The sequence below is a fragment of the Ruditapes philippinarum genome, unplaced genomic scaffold, assembly GCF_026571515.1.
Source record: "Ruditapes philippinarum isolate M1 unplaced genomic scaffold, ASM2657151v2 ctg5210_1_1_1_1, whole genome shotgun sequence".
Lineage (NCBI taxonomy): Eukaryota > Metazoa > Mollusca > Bivalvia > Venerida > Veneridae > Ruditapes > Ruditapes philippinarum.
The window spans coordinates 2,630-18,743 of record NW_026851983.1 but is presented as its reverse complement, the minus strand read 5'-3'; positions in this window follow the sequence as shown (position 1 = coordinate 18,743).

Below are 16,114 nucleotides of genomic sequence, written 5' to 3'. Positions count from 1 at the left end.
ACATGAATAACTGCATTATCTTGTTTAAAACTTAAAATATTAAGGATTGAATTCGACATACTTTAAACCAGTTTTGAATGGGACTCTTAAAGGGGATTAACTCTTTATCTGCTTGGCGTTTTTTATTCGGTTTTAAATTGACTTATGTCCCTTCCATTTGAAACATCGGGACGGTTTTGACGCTGCTTTGTCATCATCATCATCATCATCACCACCACCACCACCACCACCGACAACAACAACAACAACAACATCATCATCATCATCATCATCATTATCATCATCATCATCATCATCACCAACAAGAATAACATCGCCATCATCATCATTATCACAACATCATAGTAATAATAACCAACACCAACGATTGGCAGGAGCTATGAACACAATACCAAAAAAAGCAAATGATAGGTTATCCACGCATCTTTCAAATACTGAAAACATGCTTCCTCCCTCTCTATGACATACATTGCTTACCAACTCTATTACAAGTAGAGAATCTGATAACGAACAGCATGGATCCTGATCAGACTGTGCGGATGCGAAGGCTGGTCTGGATCCATGCCTGTCGCAAACCCATTATGTTGGTTTTGTAGTGACGCGGCTCATTTGTATAATTAAAGAAAACGAAAATCAAATTATGACTTAAATTCTAGAAATTCTTCATCTTAATCGGCTCTTTTAATGCTCTTGTTTTAAGATAGAATCATGACATATTTATATGACCGCTATATCTAGTAATCAATGTCTTCATAAGGTGGTTAAAGGAACTCTACTGAGGTCCAAAAGCCGAGAAACATTTTTGATTTTTTTAACATAAATAAAAAAATATGCAAAATATTATCGATTTTTTTGTGTGTATTCTTAGCCCTGTAGCCTGGTATGAGTGAAAAGCGTTGCAACGCTTTTCATTTTTGTTAATTCTTTCACAATTAGAATAATTAGTCTTGAAAAAGTTCCTTCACAATTAGAATAATTATTCTTGAAAAACGGAGTGAGCGAATGATTTGAAATTTTAATCATAGGTCATTGGTCGGGACCTACATTAAATAGAAAATTCATCTAAAATATTAACAATAGTCCCGCCATGTTATAAAAACCTCAGCAGAGTCCCTTTAAGCTGACATTCTTTTTGTGTGTAAAATTAAGTGATGTTAAATATCTTTGAGAGCTACACGTTTTGTAGCTTCTTACAATACCTTGCTATTGTTGTGATAAAGGAAAAGTTTGCCAAGCCTCAATTAGAAGATAAAAGTATGTATACTGTACAAGCCAAACCTACCTATAACACCTTGATCAGATTAATGTAAATGATGAGGTAATAATAACAAACAAAATACACTTCATTCACCATGATTTAAATTTTAATATCAACATAAAATAGAAGGTCTAAACCAAAAAAGAGATAATAAATTTCCTCATTCTGCTCTCGCGATAACATCTTGTGTAATTTTTATATCAAAACCTTTTATTAATAATATTCATAATGAAATAATTGTCTCATTAATATTCCTCAACACGCCTGTTTTGTAATAAAGAAGTTTCCCAAGCCCGGTATTAAAAGTTTTTTCTTAAACATAACCTGTAGATGAATGCGTTTAAATACGGAGTTAAAAGCTAATATGATTACCAAAGAAAATACCACTATAATATTTAACATATCTTTGCTGCCCGGGATAAGAGATGAACTGATATGCCAAATTTATTAGCATCTTTTAATTTTCTTAATATTTATCTGAAAGAATATTCGTATTAATATATACCACGCCGTATCAAGTTTCCTTTGAAACGGATACGGCGTTTAAAGAACCCCTTTCCTTACACCAACTTTGCAGATTAAACGGATCACGTTACCCTCAAGTTTCTTTGATTCCTAATTACAAATGCCAGGCGGGCTGTGTTGTTTGACAGGTACTTTTCATAAGCGACAAAAAGCTTCGGCTCTAAGTATAATTAATGCCTATTTAAGTAGCAGTGCGGCAAAGATACATAAAAATTCTACATAAAATATTAGATTTTGGATTATGAATAATAATAATAACAATAATATCTAAAAGTAATTAAAAGAAAATGCATAGATCTATCGGATGTTTTTAAGGATTAGTTTCGTGTGTAATATGCAGGATCATGTGTAATAATATCTTACAGATAAATCGGTACAACCTTATTTCAGAGCAGAATTAAAAAGAAATAAGTTAATTTAGAAGGAAGGTCCTCGAAATAATTTTTCAACAATACAACCAATGAACATGCATATCTTATTTCACAGATTTAGAAGTAGACTTAATTGATCAGCCGTAAAAATGTGTTCCGTGCTTCATACCAATGTAGTCATCCGGGATCATGGATTCAAATACTTTAATTGTTCAACACTACAGCTTCAGCCGGTGCTAGGGAGCTTGAGAGATTTTAGCATATTACATTATCTGTAAAGAAAAGACACAGTAAAACCGAGTCTGCAATATAAACATCTCTTCTGCTTTGATTTCACGAGGAGGACTTTGATACATTTACAGTGAAACAATACATGCATAATGTTTGAATACATATCGTCTGCTGTAATCTGATAATCTCATAAAGCGTTTGACATGGAAAAGCTTAACATAGCTTTAATCATTGAAGATGTAAAAGATCGGTTGATGACAAACCGGGAACCATATGTTGTATGATAAAAATAAAGGTTTACTTCAATGGAAAACCAACCATGTTTGCAGCTGAAAGTACTAAAAGTTAATCTCATTAAAGTTAAACTATAATTTAGATTTATTTTGTCATATTTCATCCAGTCAAAATGACTCGGAAACCTAATTTGTATGCTTCTTTTAAAAAGATTCGGTTAATTGATAAAATCTTACAGAATATTCGCGTAATTAGATTATATTTAATTTAACAATTTACCAGCTCTGTACATACATAACCATAATGATCAAAGTAAAACATGAATCTGTAGCGCCTTCTAGATGGCGCAACCCCGTAATTTACTAGACTCAAGATTTAAAAGATGTCTTGAAGACTACGTTAATGACTTAATTATAATTCATAATAAAAAGCACATGTTCCGTTACGTAATGATATAATCATGGAGCTAGCGTGAAAATCGGAGACTAGCGGGAAAGCCCGATTATAACCGAAGCGCGCAAAGGATTGTGGGTCTGAATCGGACTCTCGTCTATTTTCGGAGTTTCCTATCCGTTGTTTATATATCTGTGATATAATACATGTATAATGTTTTACGTTTGATGTCCGTCGCAAGCAATATTTCGTGCATCAACTTTTACATGCTGTAAGTTATTATGTTTGGACCTGTATTCTGTACTCTATATATCATCTGTGATGGATTTTGTTCATATCTCTATCAGTTTTATTATAGTTTTGCTAAGACATAAACATAACTTCAGGCAGTACATAATAAAAGCTGGGCATTCTGATTTATGGAGACGATTCGTCTTAATTGAATATGTAGATATGTAGATGAGGAATAAAGGCATTATCTTAAAAAAATAAATCTTTATAGATTTTTATTCTTGCATGTTAGTTAGATTTAAAACACTGTATCTGTTATAATTGCATTGTTTTGTAGACTTTTGTCTTTTGTAAGCCCCTTTGTAATAGTTAACAATGAATAATTTTAAAGCGGGCACACTAATTCAAAATGATTGTAGTAAGGTTCATTAAGCGCAGCACCTCACTTCTGACCATTTATTTCAACCTGAACCACTCGCTGTTGACCAGGTAAATGTTTACAGCAAAGAAGTTTGTGCGAATGTTTCTAATTTGAATTGGGAGCTTAACTTGGCTATATCAATAATTTACTACATTGTCAATGAAATGGACTGTACAAATCTCCAAGATTCAAATATTGATACTAGCCAAAGAGCTTTAAATCTCACCGGATCGTAAAATTTAACAAAACTAAGGCATTATACGTATTGTTCAATGTGTCAACACATTTGTTCGTTTTATATGCGTATTGTATTAGCAGAGTATTGAACTTGTAGGGATTCGAAAAAAGCCTGAATAATGTGTTTATTGTGACTGGTTAGTAAATATTTCACTTCCATTTTGTATATTAGCAGGTGGAAATAGGGTTCGTAGTCGTTAAATAAATAATTTGATGTAACGTATTTTGCACTTTACTAATCAGTTAATGCCATAGTAAATAAGCGCGATAATGAGTTAAGTAGAATCCAAGGATATGCAAACAGTTCTGTTTTGAATGCTTTACATTTATAATGGGACTGCGTCATCACTCTAAAGGACTTTTACAGAAAAAAGCAATACCCCGTTATGTAACTTTAAATACTGAAGTATAGAAAAACGGCGTTGAACAAGGGCCGGATGAAATGTCAAATAATGATACATAAACTTTACATGGTTCTTGGTATATGTCAGTATTTAACAAAAGACTTAGTAAACATTAATTAGGCTCTAACCCTGGATTTGTTAGATTAAGCATGAAAGGACTTCGGAATAATACCAAGATAATTTCCGTTAGCGCCAAAAAAAGTAAACATTAATCTACGTAGTCATTTATTCAGTGGTCTTCTATGTCACAAATTTTGTTCATATTTGCTGGGAGTATTTTCAAAAGTATTGTCCACAACAATTGATACAAATATTCACTAAATGTGATATAACATGTTGAAAAAAGTGTGTTAATACAAACGCTAATACAGTACCATTCGGAACACCTAGCCTATAATCATTCCTTATCCAAGAAGTTGCGATTGTTACATTAATTTATGTCTCCACCCTATAGGAATCCATCGAATGAAATTCCGATGTGGAGCTCTATTCGATTAATTGCAAACCATAAACTCGGTTGTTCTATACGGCAAAATCAATCGCAACGTCAAGAAAAGCTCTTGTGATCTAAATGATGACATGTCGGATTTTAAGTTTTGTACATGTACTTATAACCATAACCGACTATAAATAAAGTTTGCCTTAATGTCTTACTATATAAAGAATGAATGACAACGGAACCAGTAACTGCCAATAAAAACATAAACAAACTAAAAGAAGTTAATTCTTCGTGTGCTCAGATTGTTACCGATAATTTGTTGCAAGACGATTAGAGTGTCTTATAACTATTGTCCCAAAACTCTGTGTGTTTTGTGCGTGTGTGTTTGATTCTATAATCATCAAATATGTTATGCATTTTATATTCCATCGGATATATGCAGATCTATATCCAACTAGAAGCTACTGTTACTCCGAATACAGATCGTCGTCACATTTTCGGAGCATAGTTCGTCAAATAGCGTCAAAGATGCTGATGGTGTTGATAGTTTTCACTCCGCATCACGTTAGTAAGCCATCCAGAATTTACCAGAGCTCAGTTCAGCGACCGTATCGTTCCTGGGCAGGCTGTCATGCAGTTTACCAGTGCAAGTTGCCTTCACTTTCGCAAGGACCTGGTAACTTCTGTACATGCAAATGCAGAGGTATAGTGCGAATGACCGTAGGAAGGATTTCATGATCAATCATAACGAAAGTGACCTGCACCGTCCGGGAAGCGTCAAAGATCCTCCTCGAAGAGTTCTTTATGACAACAACTACGAATAGTGCTGTATTTGAACGTATAGGGTATGGCAGGATGCTATTATCTTTTGACTTGGTGCTGTATCATTTTACAAACAAGCTAAAAGAATGTGAACATTTGTTGTTTCAGCAATAACAATTTCTTTTCTATCAAGCAAAGTGCGGTATAATAATTACATAAGTGTTAGTATGTCGTTAGCGGTTCTACAAAAAGTATTGAGACTGACTGAACGGGCATTATTTAATCTGCTTCTCTGTATAGAGTGAAATAATATTCTTATATTTTGACAGTGAAACTATCAAAATACAATTTTATACATGTAGTACATCTTGCCGAAGTGGAATCTATATTTGTTTGCGGATGAAAAGAATAATCACGTATGTGGAATTTTCATCAGAAATACACACCGTCGTATGTTCAAGATTACGGGAATCACATGAATATTTACACGCGTCATGTAAAAATTGTCACAAAAAGCATGCAATAAACAGAGATTTTGTATGTTTTGCATGTAAGATGAAATTATATTTTACTCGTGAACACCAGCTGTCAGTGACTTTGCAGCTCGTGAAAATATTGCATCTGGTGTTCGCTCTGTCAAATTTATGTCGACTTTACAAACAAAACAATAACATATTTTCTATTTATAATATCGCTTAAATTTAGAGGTGAATAACCGCTAAATACATTTTACAGTTCAAACATTTTACGGGTATGCGGCTACCAAAACAAAATTGCGACTACAGAAAGATTTCAATTCTTTTGCTTTAAATGCTGTTGTGAACCTTTTTTCAGTTAATTTTCTTGTAATTTCCAACATGATGACAGAAAATTAATAGTGTATTAATACGGTTCTCCTTGCATTTCAGAGACCTTTAAGTGAGTCCAAAACAATGAAACAGTCAATATAAGTTGTTAGTATATACTAATTTATTTTAGTTTGATTATGTGAGAAGCGATAAACTCTTAAATCTGTTCCAGAAACCAATGAGTGTAAATTTCTTGTTACTGAAACAACGGTTTGCCACTAACAGGGTTTGAACCAACGCGGCCAACAATCCTTAAATTACTATTCCAACGCATTATTGGTTGTTGACTGATGCGTGCCTATGTACTATGTTCTTAAGTAAAGTCACCATCAGCGTATTTAATATATTTTCCTATCACAAATACAAAAGTTACATTCATTGGTATTGTTAACTTCCTTACATTGTTTCAAGTTCAATAAAATAAATGCATCGGTATGCAAATTATCAGTCCTAATTTTCATTTCTCTTTTTTGTTATTAAATGTAATGGGCTAAGCTATAAATATCTATATTAATTCTTTGCAAGGTATATCAGCCTAATTTCAGCATAGCTTCTGGATATTTTAACAGTTGAATAATTTACGTTTAAGAGAAGCTGCAAGATTTATTGACATAATTGACTTGTGTGATTAAGTTTTATATCCAATCTTAAGTTATTATCCCTCAATCCTCATAAAAACGCAATGAAATACAAGTATGTATGACTGACATACCGTAAATTCGTCTGTATGGACTTTCTTACATACACCGATCCCAAAGGTCATCACAGGTACATCTTCCAAATAGAATTTATCAATTTTAAAGACAAATATATCATATATTTACAATACAAATATATATAACATATAACATTTACATACATAGCGATATTAACACGTACATGATGGGCCTTAAGCTTAAATCCCAAAGTGCCGAAAGACTTGTGACTGGCTATTGATCAGTGCAGAAATAATCAGTGCAGAATTAAAATGGTAGATTTAGGTGTTGCCTACTACAAACAATTACTATTTCATATTACTATAATTTGTTGTATGTGTTTATTTTCATATGTATGTGCTTATAGTATTGTTTATTTGGAATATAGATAGATTCTACATATACATGTTCACATGTATGTAAAACGCTGTATTGTCAAAAACGATATTTAGGAATTATAGGGGATTATATTCCTACAAGTATAAAATGAATAATAAAAATGAATAGAAAAAGGCGAGTACTAAGAATTTTCGGAAGGGACATATTTCATAATAGATTTTTCTTTCAGAAATGATATTCTGAAATATAATGAATTAACGGTCTAAAATTGATGCTTCTTATTAAATAAATTTTATTATTTGACCTTGACATATTCATGTTATGATATACCCCTAATGAGATAGGCCCTACATTAAATATTTTTTAAGTTTTGTACTTTTGCATGTTAAGGGATTCCAGAAATGCAATCATATTATTCGGAATATATTATTTTGCAGTCTGAGCAAATCAAACGTCTGCTATCAGTATATAAGCACATGCATTATTATGCATGGAAATTTTCATCAGAATGTGAATGTCACGAATATAATTCCTCACGCATGCACCGCGACAGTGATGTATGATTTATTCATTAAATTATTTTATTATGAAAAATTGTAACTTATATTTGTTTTAATATAAAACGGACAAAGAAGGCAAGAAAATTCAAGTACAAAGGGCGCTGATACATTGTTTCTTGTGTCTGTAAGCAATACAATGTATACTAATTACAATTTAGACTCAACATTACTTTCGTTAAAATTGCTTAAGCTGTTGTCAATAACATTACACCGGATTAATAACATGTTAGCCCTTACCACGCTACTTATCTTAAATGTCTTGCCAAGCTTTCATTCTGGACAAAACCATTTATCATTTTAAAGGAAACAATTCACTGAATAGCGAACAGTGCAGACCATGAGCTGACGACATGGAATTTCCGGTTGATTCTAGTCTGCATTCATCGCACGAGTCGAACAGGCTACGACTTTTTCCCTTGATTTTTTTTGTCTGTTATATGTATCAGCAGGTTTTGTTACCTCTGTCCCCCTTTCAAAATTTCATTTTGTTTTGGGGCACACTCATTTATTAACTAGGGGAACCACACGCCGCTGTGAATGGAATGGCACGTACTTGTCACCTTGAAAGTTCCATGATAACAGACGCATAAACACATCTGCGGATGTGTTAAAATTCAACATTTAACCTTAACGTTAAATGTTGAATTCTACTGAAGCCGGTGCTAGGGGACATGGACGATAGCTTGCACTTACCAGTACCGTCCATGAAAAGACCCTGCAACATATTCAATTTTGCTCTTTTGGGCGTTCTTCAAGGTATCTATTTTTCTCTATCCCCTCCAAACTGAGGATTATTGTAGATACTGTAACCTTTGTTTGATTTCTTGATTATATCAGATCATGAGATAACTTCATGTAAACTGTAAATCTGAAATAAAGGATTGAATTGTTAACTATCGATGTACAATTGTTAAATACGACTGATAAAAAATATATTGACAGGAATATGAAACAAAAGCAAAGGAACATCAGCAGCAATGTTATGATTGGGATTTCGGTCACGTGATGTTTTAGGACATGCTAGCTACAACGACTATTGCAAGAACGATATAAATGAAGATTGTTTAAATTGGTCAATCATTTTCTTATCACATAAATATAATGGTCATCACACAAATTACAATTGACAATACGACATTTTGAGTAACTTGTGACACAAAAATATAAACTCAACTTACAGACATATACATGTATATGTAGGGTCTATAATATTTGCAGTGAAAAATGTAGATTTTTGGAATGTATAAGAACGTTTTGAGATGACAACGGCAATATTTTTAATTAAAACAACAACAACAACAACAAAAGAAAGTAAGAAAACCCAGAAAAAAAAAACAGAACGATTTAGCACAAGTCTATTGAGATTGACGATGACAATTGCGTGGTAAACCAATGTTTTATGTACAAAAAATATGTGGCTCATGTGTATCAAAAAGAGCATTTTTTCCTGTTATAAACACTGTATACAACAGATACGTCCTAAATGCACTGTTTTATATCTCTTAATTAATGTTGATTAGAATATATGTAATAAATAATATTTATGAAAATAAAAACGTCATTACCTACATATAATTAAATCGAATATGTATAAAACTTTAACACGCTATTGCTGAATTGAACGAAAAGCCAGACTTGATTGTATTAAATTTTCAATCTATCTGTAAATTAGAATTCATTTGGAACTAATTAACGTATTTCATTTTAAACATTCAATCTGAAATAGAATGAAATGACAGTTGATATTAATTATGGACTCATGTATATTTTCCAGAAAGTATGCAAATTCAACTAAATAAGTCGCAGAATGTCCCAATGAGAGTGGCTGAATTGCATTTATTATATATTACTAATACAACATTGTATTATATGCAAGGACAATAATTATATAATATATAAGTACTTCAAATGGTCGGATAACACTGTACAAATGAAAGTACATATTGAAATAAATGTGGTATATTTGAGAGGCCTGTGATCAAAGACTGGTGACCAAGTACCATCAAAACAACTGAATGTTATTCATGGGTTACACTCAATGCCTAACGGAAATGAATGAGCATAATTAGCCGCAATACAATTTGGATAGAACACTAACATAGGCGACGCATGCGCGTCAGTTGTAATACTGTCAAGATATTCCAGTTACATGTAAAATTATTCAATATCTTAAACAACCGAAAATGTCAACCCTGCTTTTAATACGGAAAAACCTAAATACTATTATCTCACTTCTCCCGAACTAAGAAGACCATAGCAGTTTTTGAAATGTTATTTATATAAATGTGGTATTTATTATTATTATTATTTATTATTATTATTATTATTTCTAGAGTAATGAACGATATTGCCTAAGAAAGTGTTTATCTTTTTTTCCAAATCTATGTTAAGTTTCCTTCGTACCTGTTAACCCCGAATTAAATGTATTTATAGAGTTAAGCAAACTAATCGATTCCAATTTACATAGTTTCGTATTTAAAAAAATAAATTTGTGTCGGAGGCAGCCATTAATTTTACACATTATCTAGTACAATTGTATAATGATATTTTATGTCGTTACGGACCATTAAATTAAAGAATAGGTGAGAGGCAGATTTGTTTCATTTAGATCAGGTGTCCCATAGTTTAGAAATGTGATGAAGATTTCGACTAAGTCCAGGTGTGAGGCGGTTGGTAAGGTCCCTCGCTTACCTTATAAGAGAAAAAAGGCAAGTTTTTATAGAAAAGGGAAATACAATTTGCTGAAAGAAAAAGGGAGGGGTGTGTGCAAAGGGCACCCCAATTGCAGATGTATAATCTCTTGTTATTTCTCCATGCCACTTGATAGATACTGTTCATGATAAATAGTTTTCGAAAATAAAGTGGTCAAATCTTGTGTTTGATTTATTTACGGGCGTTTTAAAATCTGGACAAGAGGAGATCCCTCGGAAGCAAGGAAACACCAATATTATATGACAATTGCAGGTTTGGTTTGATTTGGGTGGTATGTGAGAGATAATGTAAAAGCGCAACATCTCTCACGCCCCCTAGCACCGGCTGAAGCGGTATACAGTCTTCAACACTAAATGTGCTGGAATCAATGAAGTATGTACCATATGGCTGACCTGCATGTAATTTGTGTTTTTCATGTGTCGTTAGAAATACCAAAACGTCGTCCGGAAAATGAGAACTTTTTGTCCAACAATTTTTCGCTTTTTATGAAAATACTATTTTATTTTACTTTGTTACATAAACAAACAACAAAACAGTGGAACATATTTCATTTAGTGTTCTCCTGAATAAACTACTTTACCAATAACAGGTCTCAGTTCAAGTTTTTACTGTAGAACAGTTTGATACACACATCATGATTGGAATAAAAATGACAACAAAGTCATGTTGTTCTTTTTTTAACGTGAAAAATAACTGGAATCAAAGTGTATTACTTAATTATACTGGAAGCAACTTATCAAAGAGTGCCAACTACAAACATTAATAATAAAATAACAATGTATACTTCAATAGTCAAGATTAAACAGATTTAACTAAAACAATACTCATAAATGAATTATTCAAAATACAGCCAACAGGTTAAAAAAAACATAGCCATGATCATAGCCAAAGGTTTTAGTAAAGGTCTACGGTTAAAGCATTGAAATGCATAAGCGAGAAAGAGAAGCTGAAGTAAAAGTAGCTAAATTAAATAACTAATTATCTTGAAAACATATCAAGAGAACAAACACAACACATGTCATAATTGAATATGATTCACATGAATTTATTAATTAAATTAAAATCAAGAAGACATAGATTCTGTCTGTGTGACATGAAAATAGATTAAGCGCATTCATTACTTTAATTGAACGTAGTTTTTATTTAAAAGGCAATTTGTTGTTATTATTTTGCTTTGATCATCGAAAGCGATTAGAAAAAAATCACCATGACTCTATGTCATAAATCAAAATTGTACTATCGGATATACGCAATATTTAGGAAAATAGATGTTATTACATGCTTTAAAATTACTCTAATCAAAATATTTGCTATCTGTAATCGCATCAATGGAGCGTTAAAACTCGGCAAAAGAACATAATAAAGATGATCTCATTTAAAATGTGAGATTATCGCTTTTATTCTTTCAATTAGATTGATGTATGTTCTAAATGAAACGTATTTGATGCTTATCTAACTGATAATAGCGGCGATAACACAAGCGGAACAGCTGGAGGGATTCGTTCCTGTGAACTTCAATATGGCGGGTAGTTTGCCTTGACAAACTGCACGATTTTCTCGTGACTTCTAAATGCAATATAGTGTGAACAGAGCAACAAATTAATTTAAATTCTTAACACCTGTACATATGAAGATTTAGTAGCTATGTAAACACAATATATTGCATTGTGTTCATTTTCAGGTGTTGCAGGGAGTTTGTTCACTAAATTATGTTTAATTTGCTTGCTGAAGCAGTTTAGTTAGAAAAAATTAAGCTTTGACGAATATCAATGTGAATATAACGATAAATTTTAACGTAGAAATGACGTTGCAAATGTGAAATAGTTGAAACTATCACAATTTTACTGGGTGTTTATATTGATCGTCGTCCTATGAACATCATTTCATCGTCTTAATGTCGAGGACTTCTTAAGCCGGTGCTAGGGGGTATGAAAGACACTTTGCATTTACCAGAAAAGACCATCAAAGGCTCAATAAAAACGAGCTTGAAACAGTTTCTAATGTGTTGTGTTTTGCGTTTTTCAAGGTTTCTAATGGGCCGTATTTAATGGTTTTCAAGGTTTCTAATGTGTCGTGTTAGACGTTTTTCAAGGGTTCTAATGTGTCGTGCTTAACGTTTTCAATGTTTCTAATGTGTCGTGCTTAACGTTTTTCAAGGTTTCTAATGGATGGTGTTTTACGTTCTTCAAGGTTTCTAATGTGTCGTGCTTAACGTTTTCAATGTTTATAATGTGTCGTATTTAATTATTTAATGGTTTTTCAAAGTGTCTTATGTGTCGTGTTTAACGTTTTTCAAGGTTTCTAATGTGTCGTGTTTAACGTTTTTCAAGGTTTCTAATATGTCGTGTTTAATGTTGGTTTCTAATGTATCGTGTTTTATGTTTTTCAAGGTTTCTAATGTGTCGTGCTTAACGGTTTCAATGTTTCTAATATGTCGTGTTTAACGTTTTTCAAGGTTTCTAATGTGTCGTGTTTAACGGTTTTTTCAAGGTTTCTAATGTGTCGTTTTTGACATTTTTCAAGGTTTCTAATGGATCGTGTTTCACGTTTTTTCAAGGTTTCTTATTGATGTATGTAGACATATAAGCTGTTGCTGGGAACTTTTTTGTTTCCTTGTATGATTCAGCCTTCAAGTTCTGGCTATGTCGCGATTTTATATAACTTGCTCTTGGAGGCGCACTATGTATTGTTTAAGACAAAATATTTACAGGAAATTGTTTTCACTTGTTTGATACAAAATTAAATTATCTAGACCTTCTTTCGATTGAAAAAGTTTGATAAGACAAAACTTCATCGTTTTTAACATGTATCATTTTAAACCACACATTTTTCGTATCAAAATATGCTTCTATTAAAGCTGCCCTAAATTCAAGGAAAAACAAACATAGTTAGGTTAGTTTCTCCTCTTGCTACATATAAAACTTGGAAAGATAAGAGAAGCAGAGTACCTGTGTTTTGTCTAGGAATTGCTTTAAGCGCATCTCGTGGGATCAGATACAACGTTTCTCGTACATGTATGGTCTCATGACACGCATCCTTTATGCCACATCGAGGAACATCGTCTAATGAAAGCTAGTGTAATAATCGCCGTGCACGGCATCTTTATTGCCTATTTGTAAATATTTATGATGACTTAGTAATCAAGTAACTATGTTATTAAGGGATTATAACTTATCCGAAAATCTGCTTTGTCCGAAGTTTTGTCTCTGAACATCGATTATTTACCATGCTAAAAACAATTATTTCTTTAGGCAGAAACTGACGGGATAGAGCTTGCAGATAGAACTTAATTATTCTTATTTGTTCAATGAAAGTATTGTATCGGATAATTTGAAGCAAGGTTTTCTAGTTACGTATCTCAAATAACAAGAATGAATGCGTTTCATCAGTATTTCTGTTTATGTTATATTCGTTTAAATTTAGGATCGCAATTTGAAAGTTAAAAGCTTTTATCGCAAATGTAAGTTGATGACAGATGTCCCAAGGGGGCTAATTGTCTTACAAACTTGAAATAAATTATTGAAAAATAAATTGAATATCATATGAAAATATGAATATTAAAGGAAAGATTACACATTACTCGCAGCGGAGACTTAAATAACAATGTCAAATTTTGTTTGACAAGTAACAGATATATAGCGCTGCTACAGGGGTAGCAAATCTGGAAAAAACAAAAGGTGTCATTTCAAATCTACAGATGCTGGCCTCAAGTAAAATAACATGTTAACATGTTTATTATGTAATCTTCGGATAGGATTACAAAATATTAGTTTATGAGACAACCAACGTGATTGATTCAGCAAGTGGGCATCGTTAATATGTTAAAATTTGTAAACAAAATGTTTGTATATCATTTTGTGTGCTAGATATTTCATTAAATATTAATTTATACCACCAATAGGGTGAAAATATGTCATAGACTATCTAAAATAAAAGGTTATTTATTACTATTCTTTAATTTCCTTTTTTCTCAAATTTTGATATATTTCTGAGGTTACAAACATTTGTTTTCAGTGTAATGACAATGTAAAACTGCAGAGTCATGTTGATAACGACCGTTATCATTGAAAGTTATGATGATATTATAACTCTCAGTCAATTATTATCTACAGTTTGTTTTATTTTCATAATTAATTGATATTGTGTCATGACTTATAGATCTGTGTTATTTGTGATACTATAGTTTAAAACAGTGGTTTCGTGATTTAATGCTATTTCATTGTATGATAACAAATCGTTCATTTTGATATTTAACTATATAGTTTACATTTACATATATATTGTTGCATTTTAAGTACACCGTGATGAAGACCACAGTGCAGTGTGCGGCCTTACTTCGAATCACGCGCCTCTTGCCGCTTAATGTTCGAATCTCGTCAAGAAACAGATTAGCTCTATCATGTGAGGATGTTGTTACTGGCATTCCTACATAAGTCCTTTTTTTCTCAACATTTAATAGCAAAACATTTAAATATTATTTCAAACGTAAAATAATACAGAATTGTCATAATACTATCATACCGTCGGTTACCCACTGTATATATTCCGTACATGCGGAAAATATACCGTGAAGTACGGAATATATACCGTGGATAACCGACAATGATATTACCAATACTTATAATAATAGGTGGCAATACTTAAGAAAGTCATCATTTTGGGAGTGTTTAAATTCAAGCCGGTGCTAGGGGCGGCATGAGTGATGTTGCACTTTTTCATTATCCCTCATGTAAAGACTCAATCAAACCGAGTCTGCAATTGTCATGTAATTTTGGTGTGATTTATGCTTCAGAGGGATCACACTTTTTCCAGAGTTTCTCATTGGTCTAAATTTTACCAGTATAAATCTTTGTTTTATCTTACCAGTTTATTAGTTGTGATATACTTTATAATAAGCATTCTGAGTATGTTCTGTTTACTATGATGGGAATTGTACTACTTATTATACACATCCATGTCGTTTTAGAGTTGTATCCGGCGATTATATATACAATTGATAGTTGCATAAACCCGAAACACACACTAAACATTTTACAAGGGAAAAACGATGTTTTAAGACGTCACATTGTCACGTTAAAAATAATTCTGAAGATGTGATATCAAGATTTTTGTGTATTTCAACAATAAATGTGAACCTGTTCATGCGTTTCCAGTTATCACATGCATGTATACATGTATCTTAACTTACTTTTAGAGTGTATTTCTGGTGAAATTTCCTTTTATAGTACATTATTCTTTCGCATTCAAATGTAATTCTGCTACAGTTAAATTACATTTCTATAATTGCACTGTCTCTTCCATGAAAAATATTTTTTTACATATTTATATATATATATTGTTTTATAATTCACTCTGGAAAAAGTAACAGTTAATGAAATTAATATTTCTATAATCTATCGTAGAGCATTTGATAAAATGAATTCAATCTGCACAGACAGAAAGTGTTACATTATA